The following is a 23232-nucleotide window of genomic DNA, read 5'->3' as shown; positions in this document are numbered from 1 at the left end:
AAAATGAAATTAGTTTTCTATGCTTAATAATTATGTTTAATGGTCAAACAAATTTGTTAATTAAAATTTTAATGTGTATTTCTTGATTAAAAATTTTTGCGCACCACAAATGGAAGCATTTTATTTGAATAGGAAAGGTTATCTTGCCATTTTTTGATAGCTTTGCGCAGAGGCGATATCGTAACCGATGAGGTTTATCCGAGGTGCGATTATTGCTAGTTGAAAACTATTCCCAATACCCCGCCCTGACGAGGTGAAAAACCGTTGGCCGAGGCAATTTCTGAAGATTTCCCAGTGAAGTCTTTTATTCTAAATCAAAAGCTGTTATGTAGGAAGTTTATGTGACAGGTTTTGACTGATAGATTTAAGTTTCGAAGCGCACCAATACCACATGCTTTGGTTTTTCGTCGAGTAATCGCAGCGAGCTCTAACACGTTTAAATAAAACCATTTTTTAATAAATTAAATAAAAAAATATCATAGAAAAAACCAAGGCTTTTATGATTTAGATTTATAAGTGTCGATTCAACGGACCTAAAAAATCTCGACCGACAAAAACTTGTTGGTCTATAATAAGGGTAAGTATATTAAACTTACCTCGGGTACGAAAGGTTCCGGATTGGATTACCACACAAACCTTTGTTATTTTTGAATTGATTTATTCCCATTTTTAAAAATTACATAGTTTATGTGAAAAAATTTTATTGGGTTTATAATCTTTTTTTATTTAAATAACCAAAACCGCTGAAAATTAACTTTCAAAATTATTAAGTAAAAACAAGTTGAATAATAAATTTATTGATACTGGAAAACTGTGAATTTTTTTAAATGTATGTCAAAAAAGTTGTGCTTATCTTGATTATGTTGTGGTTAAATTTAAAAAAAAAATTTTCAGCATTTTGATAAAAACTTATAAGAAAAAGCAAGATAAAATTGTACTTGACGACGTTAGGTATCGGATAAATAGTTGTTATACAATTTATTATTTTGGTGCTTTTATTAAACAAAAATGAAATTAGTTTTCTATGCTTAATAATTATGTTTAATGGTCAAACAAATTTGTTAATTAAAATTTTAATGTGTATTTCTTGATTAAAAATTTTTGCGCACCACAAATGGAAGCATTTTATTTGAATAGGAAAGGTTATCTTGCCATTTTTTTGATAGCTTTGCGCAGAGGCGATATCGTAACCGATGAGGTTTATCCGAGGTGCGATTATTGCTAGTTGAAAACTATTCCCAATACCCCGCCCTGACGAGGTGAAAAACCGTTGGCCGAGGCAATTTCTGAAGATTTCCCAGTGAAGTCTTTTATTCTAAATCAAAAGCTGTTATGTAGGAAGTTTATGTGACAGGTTTTGACTGATAGATTTAAGTTTCGAAGCGCACCAATACCACATGCTTTGGTTTTTCGTCGAGTAATCGCAGCGAGCTCTAACACGTTTAAATAAAACCATTTTTTAATAAATTAAATAAAAAAATATCATAGAAAAAACCAAGGCTTTTATGATTTAGATTTATAAGTGTCGATTCAACGGACCTAAAAAATCTCGACCGACAAAAACTTGTTGGTCTATAATAAGGGTAAGTATATTAAACTTACCTCGGGTACGAAAGGTTCCGGATTGGATTACCACACAAACCTTTGTTATTTTTGAATTGATTTATTCCCATTTTTAAAAATTACATAGTTTATGTGATAAAATTTTATTGGGTTTATAATCTTTTTTTATTTAAATAACCAAAACCGCTGAAAATTAACTTTCAAAATTATTAAGTAAAAACAAATTGAATAATAAATTTATTGATACTGGAAAACTGTGAATTTTTTTAAATGTATGTCAAAAAAGTTGTGCTTATCTTGATTATGTTGTGGTTAAATTTAAAAAAAAAATTTTCAGCATTTTGATAAAAACTTATAAGAAAAAGCAAGATAAAATTTTACTTGACGACGTTAGGTATCGGATAAATAGTTGTTATACAATTTATTATTTTGGTGCTTTTATTAAACAAAAATGAAATTAGTTTTCTATGCTTAATAATTATGTTTAATGGTCAAACAACTTTGTTAATTAAAATTTTAATGTGTATTCCTTGATTAAAAATTTTTGCGCACCACAAATGGAAGCATTTTATTTGAATAGGAAAGGTTATCTTGCCATTTTTTTGATAGCTTTGCGCAGAGGCGATATCGTAACCGATGAGGTTTATCCGAGGTGCGATTATTGCTAGTTGAAAACTATTCCCAATACCCCGCCCTGACGACGTGAAAAACCGTTGGCCGAGGAAATTTCTGAAGATTTCCCAGTGAAGTCTTTTATTCTAAATCAAAAGCTGTTATGTAGGAGGTTTATGTGACAGGTTTTGATTAATAGATTTAAGTTTCGAAGCGCACCAATACCACATGCTTTGGTTTTTCGTCGAGTAATCGCAGCGAGCTCTAACACGTTTAAATAAAACCATTTTTTAATAAATTAAATAAAAAAATATCATAGAAAAAACCAAGGCTTTTATGATTTAGATTTATAAGTGTCGATTCAACGGACCTAAAAAATCTCGACCGACAAAAACTTGTTGGTCTATAATAAGGGTAAGTATATTAAACTTACCTCGGGTACGAAAGGTTCCGGATTGGATTACCACACAAACCTTTGTTATTTTTGAATTGATTTATTCCCATTTTTAAAAATTACATAGTTTATGTGATAAAATTTTATTGGGTTTATAATCTTTTTTTATTTAAATAACCAAAACCACTGAAAATTAACTTTCAAAATTATTAAGTAAAAACAAATTGAATAATAAATTTATTGATACTGGAAAACTGTGAATTTTTTTAAATGTATGTCAAAAAAGTTGTGCTTATCTTGATTATGTTGTGGTTAAATTTAAAAAAAAAATTTTCAGCATTTTGATAAAAACTTATAAAAAAAAGCAAGATAAAATTTTACTTGACGACGTTAGGTATCGGATAAATAGTTGTTATACAATTTATTATTTTGGTGCTTTTATTAAACAAAAATGAAATTAGTTTTCTATGCTTAATAATTATGTTTAATGGTCAAACAAATTTGTTAATTAAAATTTTAATGTGTATTCCTTGATTAAAAATTTTTGCGCACCACAAATGGAAGCATTTTATTTGAATAGGAAAGGTTATCTTGCCATTTTTTTGATAGCTTTGCGCAGAGGCGATATCGTAACCGATAATGTTTATCCGAGGTGCGATTATTGCTAGTTGAAAACTATTCCCAATACCCCGCCCTGACGACGTGAAAAACCGTTGGCCGAGGCAATTTCTGAAGATTTCCCAGTGAAGTCTTTTATTCTAAATCAAAAGCTGTTATGTAGGAGGTTTATGTGACAGGTTTTGACTGATAGATTTAAGTTTCGAAGCGCACCAATACCACATGCTTTGGTTTTTCGTCGAGTAATCGCAGCGAGCTCTAACACGTTTAAATAAAACCATTTTTTAATAAATTAAATAAAAAAATATCATAGAAAAAACCAAGGCTTTTATGATTTAGATTTATAAGTGTCGATTTAACGGACCTAAAAAATCTCGACCGACAAAAACTTGTTGGTCTATAATAAGGGTAAGTATATTAAACTTACCTCGGGTACAAAAGGTTCCGGATTGGATTACCACACAAACCTTTGTTATTTTTGAATTGATTTATTCCCATTTTTAAAAATTACATAGTTTATGTGATAAAATTTTATTGGGTTTATAATCTTTTTTTATTTAAATAACCAAAACCGCTGAAAACTAACTTTCAAAATTATTAAGTAAAAACAAATTGAATAATAAATTTATTGATACTGGAAAACTGTGAATTTTTTTAAATGTATGTCAAAAAAGTTGTGCTTATCTTGATTATGTTGTGGTTAAATTTAAAAAAAAAATTTTCAGCATTTTGATAAAAACTTATAAGAAAAAGCAAGATAAAATTTTACTTGACGACGTTAGGTATCGGATAAATAGTTGTTATACAATTTATTATTTTGGTGTTTTTATTAAACAAAAATGAAATTAGTTTTCTATGCTTAATAATTATGTTTAATGGTCAAACAAATTTGTTAATTAAAATTTTAATGTGTATTCCTTGATTAAAAATTTTTGCGCACCACAAATGGAAGCATTTTATTTGAATAGGAAAGGTTATCTTGCCATTTTTTTGATAGCTTTGCGCAGAGGCGATATCGTAACCGATGAGGTTTATCCGAGGTGCGATTATTGCTAGTTGAGAACTATTCCCAATACCCCGCCCTGACGACGTGAAAAACCGTTGGCCGAGGCAATTTCTGAAGATTTCCCAGTGAAGTCTTTTATTCTAAATCAAAAGCTGTTATGTAGGAGGTTTATGTGACAGGTTTTGACTGATAGATTTAGGTTTCGAAGCGCAGCAATACCACATGCTTTGGTTTTTCGTCGAGTAATCGCAGCGAGCTCTAACACGTTTAAATAAAACCATTTTTTAATAAATTAAATAAAAAAATATCATAGAAAAAATCAAGGCTTTTATGATTTAGATTTATAAGTGTCGATTTAACGGACCTAAAAAATCTCGACCGACAAAAACTTGTTGGTCTATAATAAGGGTAAGTATATTAAACTTACCTCGGGTACGAAAGGTTCCGGATTGGATTACCACACAAACCTTTGTTATTTTTGAATTGATTTATTCCCATTTTTAAAAATTACATAGTTTATGTGATAAAATTTTATTGGGTTTATAATCTTTTTTTATTTAAATAACCAAAACCGCTGAAAATTAACTTTCAAAATTATTAAGTAAAAAAAAATTGAATAATAAATTTATTGATACTGGAAAACTGTGAATTTTTTTAAATGTATGTCAAAAAAGTTGTGCTTATCTTGATTATGTTGTGGTTAAATTTAAAAAAAAAATTTTCAGCATTTTGATAAAAACTTATAAGAAAAAGCAAGATAAAATTTTACTTGACGACGTTAGGTATCGGATAAATAGTTGTTATACAATTTATTATTTTGGTGCTTTTATTAAACAAAATGAAATTAGTTTTCTATGCTTAATAATTATGTTTAATGGTCAAACAAATTTGTTAATTAAAATTTTAATGTGTATTTCTTGATTAAAAATTTTTGCGCACCACAAATGGAAGCATTTTATTTGAATAGGAAAGGTTATCTTGCCATTTTTTGATAGCTTTGCGCAGAGGCGATATCGTAACCGATGAGGTTTATCCGAGGTGCGATTATTGCTAGTTGAAAACTATTCCCAATACCCCGCCCTGACGACGTGAAAAACCGTTGGCCGAAGCAATTTCTGAAGATTTCCCAGTGAAGTCTTTTATTCTAAATCAAAAGCTGTTATGTAGGAGGTTTATGTGACAGGTTTTGACTGATAGATTTAAGTTTCGAATCGCACCAATACCACATGCTTTGGTTTTTCGTCAAGTAATCGCAGCGAGCTCTAACACGTTTAAATAAAACCATTTTTTAATAAATTAAATAAAAAAATATCATAGAAAAAACCAAGGCTTTTATGATTTAGATTTATAAGTGTCGATTCAACGGACCTAAAAAATCTCGACCGACAAAAACTTGTTGGTCTATAATAAGGGTAAGTATATTAAACTTACCTCGGGTACGAAAGGTTCCGGATTGAATTACCACACAAACCTTTGTTAATTTTGAATTGATTTATTCCCATTTTTAAAAATTACATAGTTTATGTGATAAAATTTTATTGGGTTTATAATCTTTTTTTATTTAAATAACCAAAACCGCTGAAAATTAACTTTCAAAATTATTAAATAAAAACAAATTGAATAATAAATTTATTGATACTGGAAAACTGTGAATTTTTTTAAATGTATGTCAAAAAAGTTGTGCTTATCTTGATTATGTTGTGGTTAAATTTAAAAAAAAAATTTTCAGCATTTTGATAAAAACTTATAAGAAAAAGCAAGATAAAATTTTACTTGACGACGTTAGGTATCGGATAAATAGTTGTTATACAATTTATTATTTTGGTGCTTTTATTAAACAAAAATGAAATTAGTTTTCTATGCTTAATAATTATGTTTAATGGTCAAACAAATTTGTTAATTAAAATTTTAATGTGTATTCCTTGATTAAAAATTTTTGCGCACCACAAATGGAAGCATTTTATTTGAATATGAAAGGTTATCTTGCCATTTGTTTGATAGCTTTGCGCAGAGGCGATATCGTAACCGATGAGGTTTATCCGAGGTGCGATTATTGCTAGTTGAAAACTATTCCCAATACCCCGCCCTGACGACGTGAAAAACCGTTGGCCGAGGCAATTTCTGAAGATTTCCCAGTGAAGTCTTTTATTCTAAATCAAAAGCTGTTATGTAGGAGGTTTATGTGACAGGTTTTGACTGATAGATTTAAGTTTCGAAGCGCACCAATACCACATGCTTTGGTTTTTCGTCGAGTAATCGCAGCGAGCTCTAACACGTTTAAATAAAACCATTTTTTAATAAATTAAATAAAAAAATATCATAGAAAAAACCAAGGCTTTTATGATTTAGATTTATAAGTGTCGATTCAACGGACCTAAAAAATCTCGACCGACAAAAACTTGTTGGTCTATAATAAGGGTAAGTATATTAAACTTACCTCGGGTACGAAAGGTTCCGGATTGAATTACCACACAAACCTTTGTTATTTTTGAATTGATTTATTCCCATTTTTAAAAATTACATAGTTTATGTGATAAAATTTTATTGGGTTTATAATTTTTTTTTATTTAAATAACCAAAACCGCTGAAAATTAACTTTCAAAATTATTAAGTAAAAACAAATTGAATAATAAATTTATTGATACTGGAAAACTGTAAATTTTTTTAAATGTATGTCAAAAAAGTTGTGCTTATTTTGATTATGTTGTGGTTAAATTTAAAAAAAAAATTTTCAGCATTTTGATAAAAACTTATAAGAAAAAGCAAGATAAAATTTTACTTGACGACGTTAGGTATCGGATAAATAGTTGTTATACAATTTATTATTTTGGTGCTTTTATTAAACAAAAATGAAATTAGTTTTCTATGCTTAATAATTATGTTTAATGGTCAAACAACATTGTTAATTAAAATTTTAATGTGTATTCCTTGATTAAAAATTTTTGCGCACCACAAATGGAAGCATTTTATTTGAATAGGAAAGGTTATCTTGCCATTTTTTTGATAGCTTTGCGCAGAGGCGATATCGTAACCGATGAGGTTTATCCGAGGTGCGATTATTGCTAGTTGAAAACTATTCCCAATACCCCGCCCTGACGACGTGAAAAACCGTTGGCCGAGGCAATTTCTGAAGATTTCCCAATGAAGTCTTTTATTCTAAATAAAAACCTGTTATGTAGGAGGTTTATGTGACAGGTTTTGACTGTTAGATTTAAGTTTCGAAGCGCACCAATACCACATGCTTTGGTTTTTCGTCGAGTAATCGCAGCGAGCTCTAACACGTTTAAATAAAACCATTTTTTAATAAATTAAATAAAAAAATATCATAGAAAAAACCAAGGCTTTTATGATTTAGATTTATAAGTGTCGATTCAACGGACCTAAAAAATCTCGACCGACAAAAACTTGTTGGTCTATAATAAGGGTAAGTATATTAAACTTACCTCGGGTACGAAAGGTTCCGGATTGGATTACCACACAAACCTTTGTTATTTTTGAATTGATTTATTCCCATTTTTAAAAATTACATAGTTTATGTGATAAAATTTTATTGGGTTTATAATCTTTTTTTATTTAAATAACCAAAACCGCTGAAAATTAACTTTCAAAATTATTAAGTAGAAACAAATTGAATAATAAATTTATTGATACTGGAAAACTGTGAATTTTTTTAAATGTATGTCAAAAAAGTTGTGCTTATCTTGATTATGTTGTGGTTAAATTTAAAAAAAAAATTTTCAGCATTTTGATAAAAACTTATAAAAAAAGCAAGATAAAATTTTACTTGACGACGTTAGGTATTGGATAAATAGTTGTTATACATTTATGATTTTGGTGCTTTTATTAAACAAAAATGAAATTAGTTTTCTATGCTTAATAATTATGTTTAATGGTCAAACAAATTTGTTAATTAAAATTTTAATGTGTATTCCTTGATTAAAAATTTTTGCGCACCACAAATGGAAGCATTTTATTTGAATAGGAAAGGTTATCTTGCCATTTTTTTGATAGCTTTGCGCAGAGGCGATATCGTAACCGATGAGGTTTATCCGAGGTGCGATTATTGCTAGTTGAAAACTATTCCCAATACCCCGCCCTGACGACGTGAAAAACCGTTGGCCGAGGCAATTTCTGAAGATTTCCCAGTGAAGTCTTTTATTCTAAATCAAAAGCTGTTATGTAGGAGGTTTATGTGACAGGTTTTGACTGATAGATTTAAGTTTCGAATCGCACCAATACCACATGCTTTGGTTTTTCGTCGAGTAATCGCAGCGAGCTCTAACACGTTTAAATAAAACCATTTTTTAATAAATTAAATAAAAAAATATCATAGAAAAAACCAAGGCTTTTATGATTTAGATTTATAAGTGTCGATTCAACGGACCTAAAAAATCTCGACCGACAAAAACTTGTTGGTCTATAATAAGGGTAAGTATATTAAACTTACCTCGGGTACGAAAGGTTCCGGATTGGATTACCACACAAACCTTTGTTATTTTTGAATTGAGTTATCCCCATTTTTAAAAATTACATAGTTTATGTGATAAAATGTTATTGGGTTTATAATCTTTTTTTATTTAAATAACCAAAACCGCTGAAAATTAACTTTCAAAATTATTAAGTAAAAACAAATTGAATAATAAATTTATTGATACTGGAAAACTGTGAATTTTTTTAAATGTATGTCAAAAAAGTTGTGCTTATCTTGATTATGTTGTGGTTAAATTTAAAATAAAATTTTCAGCATTTTGATAAAAACTTATAAGAAAAAGCAAGATAAAATTTTACTTGACAACGTTAGGTATTGGATAAATAGTTGTTATACAATTTATTATTTTGGTGCTTTTATTAAACAAAAATGAAATTAGTTTTCTATGCTTAATAATTATGTTTAATGGTCAAACAAATTTGTTAATTAAAATTTTAATGTGTATTCCTTGATTAAAAATTTTTGCGCACTACAAATGGAAGCATTTTATTTGAATAGGAAAGGTTATCTTGCCATTTTTTGATAGCTTTGCGCAGAGGCGATATCGTAACCGATGAGGTTTATCCGAGGTGCGATTATTGCTAGTTGAAAACTATTCCCAATACCCCGCCCTGACGACGTGAAAAACCGTTGGCCGAGGCAATTTCTGAAGATTTCCCAGTGAAGTCTTTTATTCTAAATCAAAAGCTGTTATGTAGGAGGTTTATGTGACAGGTTTTGACTGATAGATTTAAGTTTCGAATCGCACCAATACCACATGCTTTGGTTTTTCGTCGAGTAATCGCAGCGAGCTCTAACACGTTTAAATAAAACCATTTTTTAATAAATTAAATAAAAAAATATCATAGAAAAAACCAAGGCTTTTATGATTTAGATTTATAAGTGTCGATTCAACGGACCTAAAAAATCTCGACCGACAAAAACTTGTTGGTCTATAATAAGGGTAAGTATATTAAACTTACCTCGGGTACGAAAGGTTCCGGATTGGATTACCACACAAACCTTTGTTATTTTTGAATTGAGTTATCCCCATTTTTAAAAATTACATAGTTTATGTGATAAAATGTTATTGGGTTTATAATCTTTTTTTATTTAAATAACCAAAACCGCTGAAAATTAACTTTCAAAATTATTAAGTAAAAACAAATTGAATAATAAATTTATTGATACTGGAAAACTGTGAATTTTTTTAAATGTATGTCAAAAAAGTTGTGCTTATCTTGATTATGTTGTGGTTAAATTTAAAATAAAATTTTCAGCATTTTGATAAAAACTTATAAGAAAAAGCAAGATAAAATTTTACTTGACGACGTTAGGTATTGGATAAATAGTTGTTATACAATTTATTATTTTGGTGCTTTTATTAAACAAAAATGAAATTAGTTTTCTATGCTTAATAATTATGTTTAATGGTCAAAAAAATTTGTTAATTAAAATTTTAATGTGTATTCCTTGATTAAAAATTTTTGCGCACCACAAATGGAAGCATTTTATTTGAATAGGAAAGGTTATCTTGCCATTTTTTGATAGCTTTGCGCAGAGGCGATATCGTAACCGATGAGGTTTATCCGAGGTGCGATTATTGCTAGTTGAAAACTATTCCCAATACCCCGCCCTGACGACGTGAAAAACCGTTGGCCGAGGCAATTTCTGAAGATTTCCCAGTGAAGTCTTTTATTCTAAATCAAAAGCTGTTATGCAGGAAGTTTATGTGACAGGTTTTGACTGATAGATTTAAGTTTCGAAGCGCACCAATACCACATGCTTTGGTTTTTCGTCGAGTAATCGCAGCGAGCTCTAACACGTTTAAATAAAACCATTTTTTAATAAATTAAATAAAAAAATATCATAGAAAAAACCAAGGCTATTATAATTTAGATTTATAAGTGTCGATTCAACGGACCTAAAAAATCTCGACCGACAAAAACTTGTTGGTCTATAATAAGGGTAAGTATATTAAACTTATCTCGGGTACGAAAGGTTCCGGATTGGATTACCACACAAACCTTTGTTATTTTTGAATTGATTTATTCCCATTTTTAAAAATTACATAGTTTATGTGATAAAATTTTATTGGGTTTATAATCTTTTTTTATTTAAATAACCAAAACCGCTGAAAATTAACTTTCAAAATTATTAAGTATAAACAAATTGAATAATAAATTTATTGATACTGGAAAACTGTGAATTTTTTTAAATGTATGTCAAAAAAGTTGTGCTTATCTTGATTATGTTGTGGTTAAATTTAAAATAAAATTTTCAGCATTTTGATAAAAACTTATAAGAAAAAGCAAGATAAAATTTTACTTGACGACGTTAGGTATCGGATAAATAGTTGTTATACAATTTATTATTTTGGTGCTTTTATTAAACAAAAATGAAATTAGTTTTCTATGCTTAATAATTATGTTTAATGGTCAAACAAATTTGTTAATTAAAATTTTAATGTGTATTTCTTGATTAAAAATTATTGCGCACCACAAATGGAAGCATTTTATTTGAATAGGAAAGGTTATCTTGCCATTTTTTGATAGCTTTGCGCAGAGGCGATATCGTAACCAATGAGGTTTATCCGAGGTGCGATTATTGCTAGTTGAAAACTATTCCCAATACCCCGCCCTGACGACGTGAAAAACCGTTGGCCGAGGCAATTTCTGAAGATTTCCCAGTGAAGTCTTTTATTCTAAATCAAATGCTGTTATGTAGGAAGTTTATGTGACAGGTTTTGACTGATAGATTTAAGTTTCGAAGCGCACCAATACCACATGCTTTGGTTTTTCGTCGAGTAATTGCAGCGAGCTCTAACACGTTTAAATAAAACCATTTTTTAATAAATTAAATAAAAAAATATCATAGAAAAAACCAAGGCTATTATGATTTAGATTTATAAGTGTCGATTCAACGGACTTAAAAAATCTCGACCGACAAAAACTTGTTGGTCTATAATAAGGGTAAGTATATTAAACTTACCTCGGGTACGAAAGGTTCCGGATTGGATTACCACACAAACTTTTGTTATTTTTGAATTGATTTATTCCCATTTTTAAAAATTACATAGTTTATGTGATAAAATTTTATTGAGTTTATAATCTTTTTTTATTTAAATAACCAAAACCGCTGAAAATTAACTTTCAAAATTATTAAGTAAAAACAAATTGAATAATAAATTTATTGATACTGGAAAACTGTGAATTTTTTTAAATGTATGTCAAAAAAGTTGTGCTTATCTTGATTATGTTGTGGTTAAATTTAAAAAAAAAATTTTCAGCATTTTGATAAAAACTTATAAGAAAAAGCAAGATAAAATTTTACTTGACGACGTTAGGTATCGGATAAATAGTTGTTATACAATTTATTATTTTGGTGCTTTTATTAAACAAAAATGAAATTAGTTTTCTATGCTTAATAATTATGTTTAATGGTCAAATAAATTTGATAATTAAAATTTTAATGTGTATTTCTTGATTAAAAATTTTTGCGCACCACAAATGGAAGCATTTTATTTGAATAGGAAAGGTTATCTTGCCATTTTTTGATAGCTTTGCGCAGAGGCGATATCGTAACCAATGAGGTTTATCCGAGGTGCGATTATTGCTAGTTGAAAACTATTCCCAATACCCCGCCCTGACGACGTGAAAAACCGTTGGCCGAGGCAATTTCTGAAGATTTCCCAGTGAAGTCTTTTATTCTAAATCAAATGCTGTTATGTAGGAAGTTTATGTGACAGGTTTTGACTGATAGATTTAAGTTTCGAAGCGCACCAATACCACATGCTTTGGTTTTTCGTCGAGTAATTGCAGCGAGCTCTAACACGTTTAAATAAAACCATTTTTTAATAAATTAAATAAAAAAATATCATAGAAAAAACCAAGGCTATTATGATTTAGATTTATAAGTGTCGATTCAACGGACTTAAAAAATCTCGACCGACAAAAACTTGTTGGTCTATAATAAGGGTAAGTATATTAAACTTACCTCGGGTACGAAAGGTTCCGGATTGGATTACCACACAAACTTTTGTTATTTTTGAATTGATTTATTCCCATTTTTAAAAATTACATAGTTTATGTGATAAAATTTTATTGAGTTTATAATCTTTTTTTATTTAAATAACCAAAACCGCTGAAAATTAACTTTCAAAATTATTAAGTAAAAACAAATTGAATAATAAATTTATTGATACTGGAAAACTGTGAATTTTTTTAAATGTATGTCAAAAAAGTTGTGCTTATCTTGATTATGTTGTGGTTAAATTTAAAAAAAAAATTTTCAGCATTTTGATAAAAACTTATAAGAAAAAGCAAGATAAAATTTTACTTGACGACGTTAGGTATCGGATAAATAGTTGTTATACAATTTATTATTTTGGTGCTTTTATTAAACAAAAATGAAATTAGTTTTCTATGCTTAATAATTATGTTTAATGGTCAAATAAATTTGATAATTAAAATTTTAATGTGTATTCCTTGATTAAAAATTTTTGCGCACCACAAATGGAAGCATTTTATTTGAATAGGAAAGGTTATCTTGCCATTTTTTGATAGCTTTGCGCAGAGGCGATATCGTAACTGATGAGGTTTATCCGAGGTGCGATTATTGCTAGTTGAAAACTATTCCCAATACCCCGCCCTGACGACGTGAAAAACCGTTGGCCGAGGCAATTTCTGAAGATTTCCCAGTGAAGTCTTTTATTCTAAATCAAAAGCTGTTATGTAGGAGGTTTATGTGACAGGTTTTGACTGATAGATTTAAGTTTCGAATCGCACCAATACCACATGCTTTGGTTTTTCGTCGAGTAATCGCAGCGAGCTCTAACACGTTTAAATAAAACCATTTTTTAATAAATTAAATAAAAAAATATCATAGAAAAAACCAAGGCTTTTATGATTTAGATTTATAAGTGTCGATTCAACGGACCTAAAAAATCTCGACCGACAAAAACTTGTTGGTCTATAATAAGGGTAAGTATATTAAACTTACCTCGGGTACGAAAGGTTCCGGATTGAATTACCACACAAACCTTTGTTATTTTTGAATTGATTTATTCCCATTTTTAAAAATTACATAGTTTATGTGATAAAATTTTATTGGGTTTATAATCTTTTTTTATTTAAATAACCAAAACCGCTAAAAATTAACTTTCAAAATTATTAAGTAAAAACAAATTGAATAATAAATTGATTGATACTGGAAAACTGTGAATTTTTTTAAATGTATGTCAAAAAAGTTGTGCTTATCTTGATTATGTTGTGGTTAAATTTAAAAAAAAAATTTTCAGCATTTTGATAAAAACTTATAAGAAAAAGCAAGATAAAATTTTACTTGACGACGTTAGGTATCGGATAAATAGTTGTTATACAATTTATTATTTTGGTGCTTTTATTAAACAAAAATGAAATTAGTTTTCTATGCTTAATAATTATGTTTAATGGTCAAACAAATTTGATAATTAAAATTTTAATGTGTATTCCTTGATTAAAAATTTTTGCGCACCACAAATGGAAGCATTTTATTTGAATAGGAAAGGTTATCTTGCCATTTTTTGATAGCTTTGCGCAGAGGCGATATCGTAATTGATGAGGTTTATCCGAGGTGCGATTATTGCTAGTTGAAAACTATTCCCAATACCCCGCCCTGACGACGTGAAAAACCGTTGGCCGAGGCAATTTCTGAAGATTTCCCAGTGAAGTCTTTTATTCTAAATCAAAAGCTGTTATGTAGGAGGTTTATGTGACAGGTTTTGACTGATAGATTTAAGTTTCGAATCGCACCAATACCACATGCTTTGGTTTTTCGTCGAGTAATCGCAGCGAGCTCTAACACGTTTAAATAAAACCATTTTATAATAAATTAAATAAAAAAATATCATAGAAAAAACCAAGGCTTTTATGATTTAGATTTATAAGTGTCGATTCAACGGACCTAAAAAATCTCGACCGACAAAAACTTGTTGGTCTATAATAAGGGTAAGTATATTAAACTTACCTCGGGTACGAAAGGTTCCGGATTGAATTACCACACAAACCTTTGTTATTTTTGAATTGATTTATTCCCATTTTTAAAAATTACATAGTTTATGTGATAAAATTTTATTGGGTTTATAATCTTTTTTTATTTAAATAACCAAAACCGCTGAAAATTAATTTTCAAAATTATTAATTAAAAACAAATTGAATAATAAATTGATTGATACTGGAAAACTGTGAATTTTTTTAAATGTATGTCAAAAAAGTTGTGCTTATCTTAATTATGTTGTGGTTAAATTTAAAAAAAAAATTTTCAGCATTTTGATAAAAACTTATAAGAAAAAGCAAGATAAAATTTTACTTGACGACGTTAGGTATCGGATAAATAGTTGTTATACAATTTATTATTTTGGTGTTTTTATTAAACAAAAATGAAATTAGTTTTCTATGCTTAATAATTATGTTTAATGGTCAAACAAATTTGTTAATTAAAATTTTAATGTGTATTCCTTGATTAAAAATTTTTGTGCACCACAAATGGAAGCATTTTATTTGAATAGAAAAGGTTATCTTGCCATTTTTTGATAGCTTTGCGCAGAGGCGATATCGTAACCGATGAGGTTTATCCGAGGTGCGATTATTGCTAGTTGAAAACTATTCCCAATACCCCGCCCTGACGACGTGAAAAACCGTTGGCCGAGGCAATTTCTTAAGATTTCCCAGTGAAGTCTTTTATTCTAAATCAAAAGCTGTTATGTAGGAGGTTTATGTGACAGGTTTTGACTGATAGATTTAAGTTTCGAATCGCACCAATACCACATGCTTTGGTTTTTCGTCGAGTAATCGCAGCGAGCTCTAACACGTTTAAATAAAACCATTTTTTAATAAATTAAATAAAAAAATATCATAGAAAAAACCAAGGCTTTTATGATTTAGATTTATAAGTGTCGATTCAACGGACCTAAAAAATCTCGACCGACAAAAACTTGTTGGTCTATAATAAGGGTAAGTATATTAAACTTACCTCGGGTACGAAAGGTTCCGGATTGAATTACCACACAAACCTTTGTTATTTTTGAATTGATTTATTCCCATTTTTAAAAATTACATAGTTTATGTGATAAAATTTTATTGGGTTTATAATCTTTTTTTATTTAAATAACCAAAACCGCTGAAAATTAACTTTCAAAATTATTAAGTAAAAACAAATTGAATAATAAATTGATTGATACTGGAAAACTGTGAATTTTTTTAAATGTATGTCAAAAAAGTTGTGCTTATCTTGATTATGTTGTGGTTAAATATAAAAAAAAAATTTTCAGCATTTTGATAAAAACTTATAAGAAAAAGCAAGATAAAATTTTACTTGACGACGTTAGGTATCGGATAAATAGTTGTTATACAATTTATTATTTTGGTGCTTTTATTAAACAAAAATGAAATTAGTTTTCTATGCTTAATAATTATGTTTAATGGTCAAACAAATTTGTTAATTAAAATTTTAATGTGTATTCCTTGATTAAAAATTTTTGTGCACCACAAATGGAAGCATTTTATTTGAATAGGAAAGGTTATCTTGCCATTTTTTGATAGCTTTGCGCAGAGGCGATATCGTAACCGATGAGGTTTATCCGAGGTGCGATTATTGCAAGTTGAAAACTATTCCCAATACCCCGCCCTGACGACGTGAAAAACCGTTGGCCGAGGCAATTTCTGAAGATTTCCCAGTGAAGTCTTTTATTCTAAATCAAAAGCTGTTATGTAGGAGGTTTATGTGACAGGTTTTGACTGATAGATTTAAGTTTCGAATCGCACCAATACCACATGCTTTGGTTTTTCGTCGAGTAATCGCAGCGAGCTCTAACACGTTTAAATAAAACCATTTTTTAATAAATTAAATAAAAAAATATCATAGAAAAAACCAAGGCTTTTATGATTTAGATTTATAAGTGTCGATTCAACGGACCTAAAAAATCTCGACCGACAAAAACTTGTTGGTCTATAATAAGGGTAAGTATATTAAACTTACCTCGGGTACGAAAGGTTCCGGATTGAATTACCACACAAACCTTTGTTATTTTTGAATTGGTTTATTCCCATTTTTAAAAATTACATAGTTTATGTGATAAAATTTTATTGGGTTTATAATCTTTTTTTATTTAAATAACCAAAACCGCTGAAAATTAACTTTCAAAATTATTAAGTAAAAACAAATTGAATAATAAATTGATTGATACTGGAAAACTGTGAATTTTTTTAAATGTATGTCAAAAAAGTTGTGCTTATCTTGATTATGTTGTGGTTAAATTTAAAAAAAAAATTTTCAGCATTTTGATAAAAACTTATAAGAAAAAGCAAGATAAAATTTTACTTGACGACGTTAGGTATCGGATAAATAGTTGTTATACAATTTATTATTTTGGTGCTTTTATTAAACAAAAATGAAATTAGTTTTCTATGCTTAATAATTATGTTTAATGGTCAAACAAATTTGTTAATTAAAATTTTAATGTGTATTCCTTGATTAAAAATTTTTGCGCACCACAAATGGAAGCATTTTATTTGAATAAGAAAGGTTATCTTGCCATTTTTTTGATAGCTTTGCGCAGAGGCGATATCGTAACCGATGAGGTTTATCCGAGGTGCGATTATTGCTAGTTGAAAACTATTCCAAATACCCCGCCCTGACGACGTGAAAAACCGTTGGCCGAGGCAATTTCTGAAGATTTCCCAGTGAAGTCTTTTATACTAAATCAAAAGCTGTTATGTAGGAGGTTTATGTGACAGGTTTTGACTGATAGATTTAAGTTTCGAAACGCACCAATACCACATGCTTTGGTTTTTCGTCGAGTAATCGCAGCGAGCTCTAACACGTTTAAATAAAACCATTTTTTAATAAATTAAATAAAAAAATATCATAGAAAAAACCAAGGCTTTTATGATTTAGATTTATAAGTGTCGATTCAACGGACCTAAAAAATCTCGACCGACAAAAACTTGTTGGTCTATAATAAGGGTAAGTATATTAAACTTACCTCGGGTACGAAAGGTTCCGGATTGGATTACCACACAAACCTTTGTTATTTTTGAATTGATTTATCCCCATTTTTAAAAATTACATAGTTTATGTGATAAAATTTTATTGGGTTTATAATCTTTTTTTATTTAAATAACCAAAACCGCTGAAAATTAACTTTCAAAATTATTAAGTAAAAACAAATTGAATAATAAATTTATTGATACTGGAAAACTGTGAATTTTTTTAAATGTATGTCAAAAAAGTTGTGCTTATCTTGATTATTTTGTGGTTAAATTTAAAATAAAATTTTCAGCATTTTGATAAAAACTTATAAGAAAAAGCAAGATAAAATTTTACTTGACGACGTTAGGTATTGGATAAATAGTTGTTATACAATTTATTATTTTGGTGCTTTTATTAAACAAAAATGAAATTAGTTTTCTATGCTTAATAATTATGTTTAATAGTCAAACAAATTTGTTAATTAAAATTTTAATGTGTATTCCTTGATTAAAAATTTTTGCGCACCACAAATGGAAGCATTTTATTTGAATAGGAAAGGTTATCTTGCCATTTTTTGATAGCTTTGCGCAGAGGCGATATCGTAATCGATGAGGTTTATCCGAGGTGCGATTATTGCTAGTTGAAAACTATTCCCAATACCCGGCCCTGACGACGTGAAAAACCGTTGGCCGAGGCAATTTCTGAAGATTTCCCAGTAAAGTCTTTTATTCTAAATCAAAAGCTGTTATGTAGGAAGTTTATGTGACAGGTTTTGACTGATAGATTTAAGTTTCGAAGCGCACCAATACCACATGCTTTGGTTTTTCGTCGAGTAATCGCAGCGAGCTCTAACACGTTTAAATAAAACCATTTTTTAATAAATTAAATAAAAAAATATCATAGAAAAAACCAAGGCTATTATAATTTAGATTTATAAGTGTCGATTCAACGGACCTAAAAAATCTCGACCGACAAAAACTTGTTGGTCTATAATAAGGGTAAGTATATTAAACTTATCTCGGGTACGAAAGGTTCCGGATTGGATTACCACACAAACCTTTGTTATTTTTGAATTGATTTATTCCCATTTTTAAAAATTACATAGTTTATGTGATAAAATTTTATTGGGTTTATAATCTTTTTTTATTTAAATAACCAAAACCGCTGAAAATTAACTTTCAAAATTATTAAGTAAAAACAAATTGAATAATAAATTTATTGATACTGGAAAACTGTGAATTTTTTTAAATGTATGTCAAAAAAGTTGTGCTTATCTTGATTATGTTGTGGTTAAATTTAAAATAAAATTTTCAGCATTTTGATAAAAACTTATAAGAAAAAGCAAGATAAAATTTTACTTGACGACGTTAGGTATCGGATAAATAGTTGTTATACAATTTATTATTTTGGTGCTTTTATTAAACAAAAATGAAATTAGTTTTCTATGCTTAATAATTATGTTTAATGGTCAAACAAATTTGTTAATTAAAATTTTAATGTGTATTTTTTGATTAAAAATTTTTGCGCACCACAAATGGAAGCATTTTATTTGAATAGGAAAGGTTATCTTGCCATTTTTTGATAGCTTTGCGCAGAGGCGATATCGTAACCGATGAGGTTTATCCGAGGTGCGATTATTGCTAGTTGAAAACTATTCCCAATACCCCGCCCTGACGACGTGAAAAACCGTTGGCCGAGGCAATTTCTGAAGATTTCCCAGTGAAGTCTTTTATTCTAAATCAAAAGCTGTTATGTAGGAGGTTTATGTGACAGGTTTTGACTGATAGATTTAAGTTTCGAAGCGCACCAATACCACATGCTTTGGTTTTTCGTCGAGTAATCGCAGCGAGCTCTAACACGTTTAAATAAAACCATTTTTTAATAAATTAAATAAAAAAATATCATAGAAAAAACCAAGGCTTTTATGATTTAGATTTATAAGTGTCGATTCAACGGACCTAAAAAATCTCGACCGACAAAAACTTGTTGGTCTATAATAAGGGTAAGTATATTAAACTTACCTCGGGTACGAAAGGTTCCGGATTGAATTACCACACAAACCTTTGTTAATTTTGAATTGATTTATTCCCATTTTTAAAAATTACATAGTTTATGTGATAAAATTTTATTGGGTTTATAATCTTTTTTTATTTAAATAACCAAAACCGCTGAAAATTAACTTTCAAAATTATTAAGTAAAAACAAATTAAATAATAAATTGATTGATACTGGAAAACTGTGAATTTTTTTAAATGTATGTCAAAAAAGTTGTGCTTATCTTAATTATGTTGTGGTTAAATTTAAAAAAAAAATTTTCAGCATTTTGATAAAAACTTATAAGAAAAAGCAAGATAAAATTTTACTTGACGACGTTAGGTATCGGATAAATAGTTGTTATACAATTTATTATTTTGGTGTTTTTATTAAACAAAAATGAAATTAGTTTTCTATGCTTAATAATTATGTTTAATGGTCAAACAAATTTGTTAATTAAAATTTTAATGTGTATTCCTTGATTAAAAATTTTTGTGCACCACAAATGGAAGCATTTTATTTGAATAGAAAAGGTTATCTTGCCATTTTTTGATAGCTTTGCGCAGAGGCGATATCGTAACCGATGAGGTTTATCCGAGGTGCGATTATTGCTAGTTGAAAACTATTCCCAATACCCCGCCCTGACGACGTGAAAAACCGTTGGCCGAGGCAATTTCTGAAGATTTCCCAGTGAAGTCTTTTATTCTAAATCAAAAGCTGTTATGTAGGAGGTTTATGTGACAGGTTTTGACTGATAGATTTAAGTTTCGAATCGCACCAATACCACATGCTTTGGTTTTTCGTCGAGTAATCGCAGCGAGCTCTAACACGTTTAAATAAAACCATTTTTTAATAAATTAAATAAAAAAATATCATAGAAAAAACCAAGGCTTTTATGATTTAGATTTATAAGTGTCGATTCAACGGACCTAAAAAATCTCGACCGACAAAAACTTGTTGGTCTATAATAAGGGTAAGTATATTAAACTTACCTCGGGTACGAAAGGTTCCGGATTGAATTACCACACAAACCTTTGTTATTTTTGAATTGATTTATTCCCATTTTTAAAAATTACATAGTTTATGTGATAAAATTTTATTGGGTTTATAATCTTTTTTTATTTAAATAACCAAAACCGCTGAAAATTAACTTTCAAAATTATTAAGTAAAAACAAATTGAATAATAAATTGATTGATACTGGAAAACTGTGAATTTTTTTAAATGTATGTCAAAAAAGTTGTGCTTATCTTGATTATGTTGTGGTTAAATATAAAAAAAAAATTTTCAGCATTTTGATAAAAACTTATAAGAAAAAGCAAGATAAAATTTTACTTGACGACGTTAGGTATCGGATAAATAGTTGTTATACAATTTATTATTTTGGTGCTTTTATTAAACAAAAATGAAATTAGTTTTCTATGCTTAATAATTATGTTTAATGGTCAAACAAATTTGTTAATTAAAATTTTAATGTGTATTCCTTGATTAAAAATTTTTGTGCACCACAAATGGAAGCATTTTATTTGAATAGGAAAGGTTATCTTGCCATTTTTTGATAGCTTTGCGCAGAGGCGATATCGTAACCGATGAGGTTTATCCGAGGTGCGATTATTGCTAGTTGAAAACTATTCCCAATACCCCGCCCTGACGACGTGAAAAACCGTTGGCCGAGGCAATTTCTGAAGATTTCCCAGTGAAGTCTTTTATTCTAAATCAAAAGCTGTTATGTAGGAGGTTTATGTGACAGGTTTTGACTGATAGATTTAAGTTTCGAATCGCACCAATACCACATGCTTTGGTTTTTCGTCGAGTAATCGCAGCGAGCTCTAACACGTTTAAATAAAACCATTTTTTAATAAATTAAATAAAAAAATATCATAGAAAAAACCAAGGCTTTTATGATTTAGATTTATAAGTGTCGATTCAACGGACCTAAAAAATCTCGACCGACAAAAACTTGTTGGTCTATAATAAGGGTAAGTATATTAAACTTACCTCGGGTACGAAAGGTTCCGGATTGAATTACCACACAAACCTTTGTTATTTTTGAATTGGTTTATTCCCATTTTTAAAAATTACATAGTTTATGTGATAAAATTTTATTGGGTTTATAATCTTTTTTTATTTAAATAACCAAAACCGCTGAAAATTAACTTTCAAAATTATTAAGTAAAAACAAATTGAATAATAAATTGATTGATACTGGAAAACTGTGAATTTTTTTAAATGTATGTCAAAAAAGTTGTGCTTATCTTGATTATGTTGTGGTTAAATTTAAAAAAAAAATTTTCAGCATTTTGATAAAAACTTATAAGAAAAAGCAAGATAAAATTTTACTTGACGACGTTAGGTATCGGATAAATAGTTGTTATACAATTTATTATTTTGGTGCTTTTATTAAACAAAAATGAAATTAGTTTTCTATGCTTAATAATTATGTTTAATGGTCAAACAAATTTGTTAATTAAAATTTTAATGTGTATTCCTTGATTAAAAATTTTTGCGCACCACAAATGGAAGCATTTTATTTGAATAAGAAAGGTTATCTTGCCATTTTTTTGATAGCTTTGCGCAGAGGCGATATCGTAACCGATGAGGTTTATCCGAGGTGCGATTATTGCTAGTTGAAAACTATTCCAAATACCCCGCCCTGACGACGTGAAAAACCGTTGGCCGAGGCAATTTCTGAAGATTTCCCAGTGAAGTCTTTTATACTAAATCAAAAGCTGTTATGTAGGAGGTTTATGTGACAGGTTTTGACTGATAGATTTAAGTTTCGAAACGCACCAATACCACATGCTTTGGTTTTTCGTCGAGTAATCGCAGCGAGCTCTAACACGTTTAAATAAAACCATTTTTTAATAAATTAAATAAAAAAATATCATAGAAAAAACCAAGGCTTTTATGATTTAGATTTATAAGTGTCGATTCAACGGACCTAAAAAATCTCGACCGACAAAAACTTGTTGGTCTATAATAAGGGTAAGTATATTAAACTTACCTCGGGTACGAAAGGTTCCGGATTGGATTACCACACAAACCTTTGTTATTTTTGAATTGATTTATCCCCATTTTTAAAAATTACATAGTTTATGTGATAAAATTTTATTGGGTTTATAATCTTTTTTTATTTAAATAACCAAAACCGCTGAAAATTAACTTTCAAAATTATTAAGTAAAAACAAATTGAATAATAAATTTATTGATACTGGAAAACTGTGAATTTTTTTAAATGTATGTCAAAAAAGTTGTGCTTATCTTGATTATTTTGTGGTTAAATTTAAAATAAAATTTTCAGCATTTTGATAAAAACTTATAAGAAAAAGCAAGATAAAATTTTACTTGACGACGTTAGGTATTGGATAAATAGTTGTTATACAATTTATTATTTTGGTGCTTTTATTAAACAAAAATGAAATTAGTTTTCTATGCTTAATAATTATGTTTAATGGTCAAACAAATTTGTTAATTAAAATTTTAATGTGTATTCCTTGAGTAAAAATTTTTGCGCACCACAAATGGAAGC

General features: G+C 28.8%; 23 non-coding genes across 23 annotated transcripts; all 23 read left to right on the top strand.

The window, feature by feature from the left end:
- Positions 1-158: 158 nt before the first annotated feature.
- LOC145761799 (U4 spliceosomal RNA) lies at positions 159-299 on the top strand. The gene has a single exon (XR_014287460.1). It is a non-coding gene; the product is annotated as a U4 spliceosomal RNA (small nuclear RNA).
- Positions 300-1164: 865 nt separating this feature from the next.
- LOC145761798 (U4 spliceosomal RNA) lies at positions 1165-1305 on the top strand. Its single transcript, XR_014287459.1, has one exon. It is a non-coding gene; the product is annotated as a U4 spliceosomal RNA (small nuclear RNA).
- Positions 1306-2170: 865 nt separating this feature from the next.
- On the top strand, positions 2171-2311 carry LOC145761805 (U4 spliceosomal RNA). The gene has a single exon (XR_014287466.1). It is a non-coding gene; the product is annotated as a U4 spliceosomal RNA (small nuclear RNA).
- Positions 2312-3176: 865 nt separating this feature from the next.
- On the top strand, positions 3177-3317 carry LOC145761877 (U4 spliceosomal RNA). The gene has a single exon (XR_014287532.1). It is a non-coding gene; the product is annotated as a U4 spliceosomal RNA (small nuclear RNA).
- Positions 3318-4182: 865 nt separating this feature from the next.
- On the top strand, positions 4183-4323 carry LOC145761804 (U4 spliceosomal RNA). The gene has a single exon (XR_014287465.1). It is a non-coding gene; the product is annotated as a U4 spliceosomal RNA (small nuclear RNA).
- Positions 4324-5186: 863 nt separating this feature from the next.
- Positions 5187-5327, top strand: LOC145761797 (U4 spliceosomal RNA). Its single transcript, XR_014287458.1, has one exon. It is a non-coding gene; the product is annotated as a U4 spliceosomal RNA (small nuclear RNA).
- An 865-nt stretch (positions 5328-6192) lies between these two features.
- Positions 6193-6333, top strand: LOC145761680 (U4 spliceosomal RNA). Its single transcript, XR_014287349.1, has one exon. It is a non-coding gene; the product is annotated as a U4 spliceosomal RNA (small nuclear RNA).
- Positions 6334-7198: 865 nt separating this feature from the next.
- On the top strand, positions 7199-7340 carry LOC145761640 (U4 spliceosomal RNA). Its single transcript, XR_014287310.1, has one exon. It is a non-coding gene; the product is annotated as a U4 spliceosomal RNA (small nuclear RNA).
- Positions 7341-8202: 862 nt separating this feature from the next.
- On the top strand, positions 8203-8343 carry LOC145761679 (U4 spliceosomal RNA). Its single transcript, XR_014287348.1, has one exon. It is a non-coding gene; the product is annotated as a U4 spliceosomal RNA (small nuclear RNA).
- An 863-nt stretch (positions 8344-9206) lies between these two features.
- LOC145761678 (U4 spliceosomal RNA) lies at positions 9207-9347 on the top strand. The gene has a single exon (XR_014287347.1). It is a non-coding gene; the product is annotated as a U4 spliceosomal RNA (small nuclear RNA).
- An 863-nt stretch (positions 9348-10210) lies between these two features.
- Positions 10211-10351, top strand: LOC145761677 (U4 spliceosomal RNA). The gene has a single exon (XR_014287346.1). It is a non-coding gene; the product is annotated as a U4 spliceosomal RNA (small nuclear RNA).
- Positions 10352-11214: 863 nt separating this feature from the next.
- Positions 11215-11355, top strand: LOC145761633 (U4 spliceosomal RNA). The gene has a single exon (XR_014287303.1). It is a non-coding gene; the product is annotated as a U4 spliceosomal RNA (small nuclear RNA).
- An 864-nt stretch (positions 11356-12219) lies between these two features.
- LOC145761632 (U4 spliceosomal RNA) lies at positions 12220-12360 on the top strand. The gene has a single exon (XR_014287302.1). It is a non-coding gene; the product is annotated as a U4 spliceosomal RNA (small nuclear RNA).
- Positions 12361-13224: 864 nt separating this feature from the next.
- LOC145761774 (U4 spliceosomal RNA) lies at positions 13225-13365 on the top strand. Its single transcript, XR_014287437.1, has one exon. It is a non-coding gene; the product is annotated as a U4 spliceosomal RNA (small nuclear RNA).
- Positions 13366-14229: 864 nt separating this feature from the next.
- Positions 14230-14370, top strand: LOC145761811 (U4 spliceosomal RNA). Its single transcript, XR_014287471.1, has one exon. It is a non-coding gene; the product is annotated as a U4 spliceosomal RNA (small nuclear RNA).
- Positions 14371-15234: 864 nt separating this feature from the next.
- LOC145761792 (U4 spliceosomal RNA) lies at positions 15235-15375 on the top strand. Its single transcript, XR_014287454.1, has one exon. It is a non-coding gene; the product is annotated as a U4 spliceosomal RNA (small nuclear RNA).
- Positions 15376-16239: 864 nt separating this feature from the next.
- LOC145761794 (U4 spliceosomal RNA) lies at positions 16240-16380 on the top strand. Its single transcript, XR_014287455.1, has one exon. It is a non-coding gene; the product is annotated as a U4 spliceosomal RNA (small nuclear RNA).
- An 865-nt stretch (positions 16381-17245) lies between these two features.
- Positions 17246-17386, top strand: LOC145761734 (U4 spliceosomal RNA). The gene has a single exon (XR_014287399.1). It is a non-coding gene; the product is annotated as a U4 spliceosomal RNA (small nuclear RNA).
- An 863-nt stretch (positions 17387-18249) lies between these two features.
- On the top strand, positions 18250-18390 carry LOC145761795 (U4 spliceosomal RNA). The gene has a single exon (XR_014287456.1). It is a non-coding gene; the product is annotated as a U4 spliceosomal RNA (small nuclear RNA).
- An 863-nt stretch (positions 18391-19253) lies between these two features.
- LOC145761676 (U4 spliceosomal RNA) lies at positions 19254-19394 on the top strand. The gene has a single exon (XR_014287345.1). It is a non-coding gene; the product is annotated as a U4 spliceosomal RNA (small nuclear RNA).
- An 864-nt stretch (positions 19395-20258) lies between these two features.
- On the top strand, positions 20259-20399 carry LOC145761675 (U4 spliceosomal RNA). Its single transcript, XR_014287344.1, has one exon. It is a non-coding gene; the product is annotated as a U4 spliceosomal RNA (small nuclear RNA).
- Positions 20400-21263: 864 nt separating this feature from the next.
- On the top strand, positions 21264-21404 carry LOC145761674 (U4 spliceosomal RNA). Its single transcript, XR_014287343.1, has one exon. It is a non-coding gene; the product is annotated as a U4 spliceosomal RNA (small nuclear RNA).
- An 865-nt stretch (positions 21405-22269) lies between these two features.
- LOC145761733 (U4 spliceosomal RNA) lies at positions 22270-22410 on the top strand. The gene has a single exon (XR_014287398.1). It is a non-coding gene; the product is annotated as a U4 spliceosomal RNA (small nuclear RNA).
- The last annotated feature ends 822 nt before the right edge of the window (positions 22411-23232 follow it).

The sequence above is a fragment of the Corella eumyota genome, chromosome 7, assembly GCF_963082875.1.
Source record: "Corella eumyota chromosome 7, kaCorEumy4.1, whole genome shotgun sequence".
Lineage (NCBI taxonomy): Eukaryota > Metazoa > Chordata > Ascidiacea > Phlebobranchia > Corellidae > Corella > Corella eumyota.
This window is presented reverse-complemented; position numbering and strand designations above follow the sequence as displayed.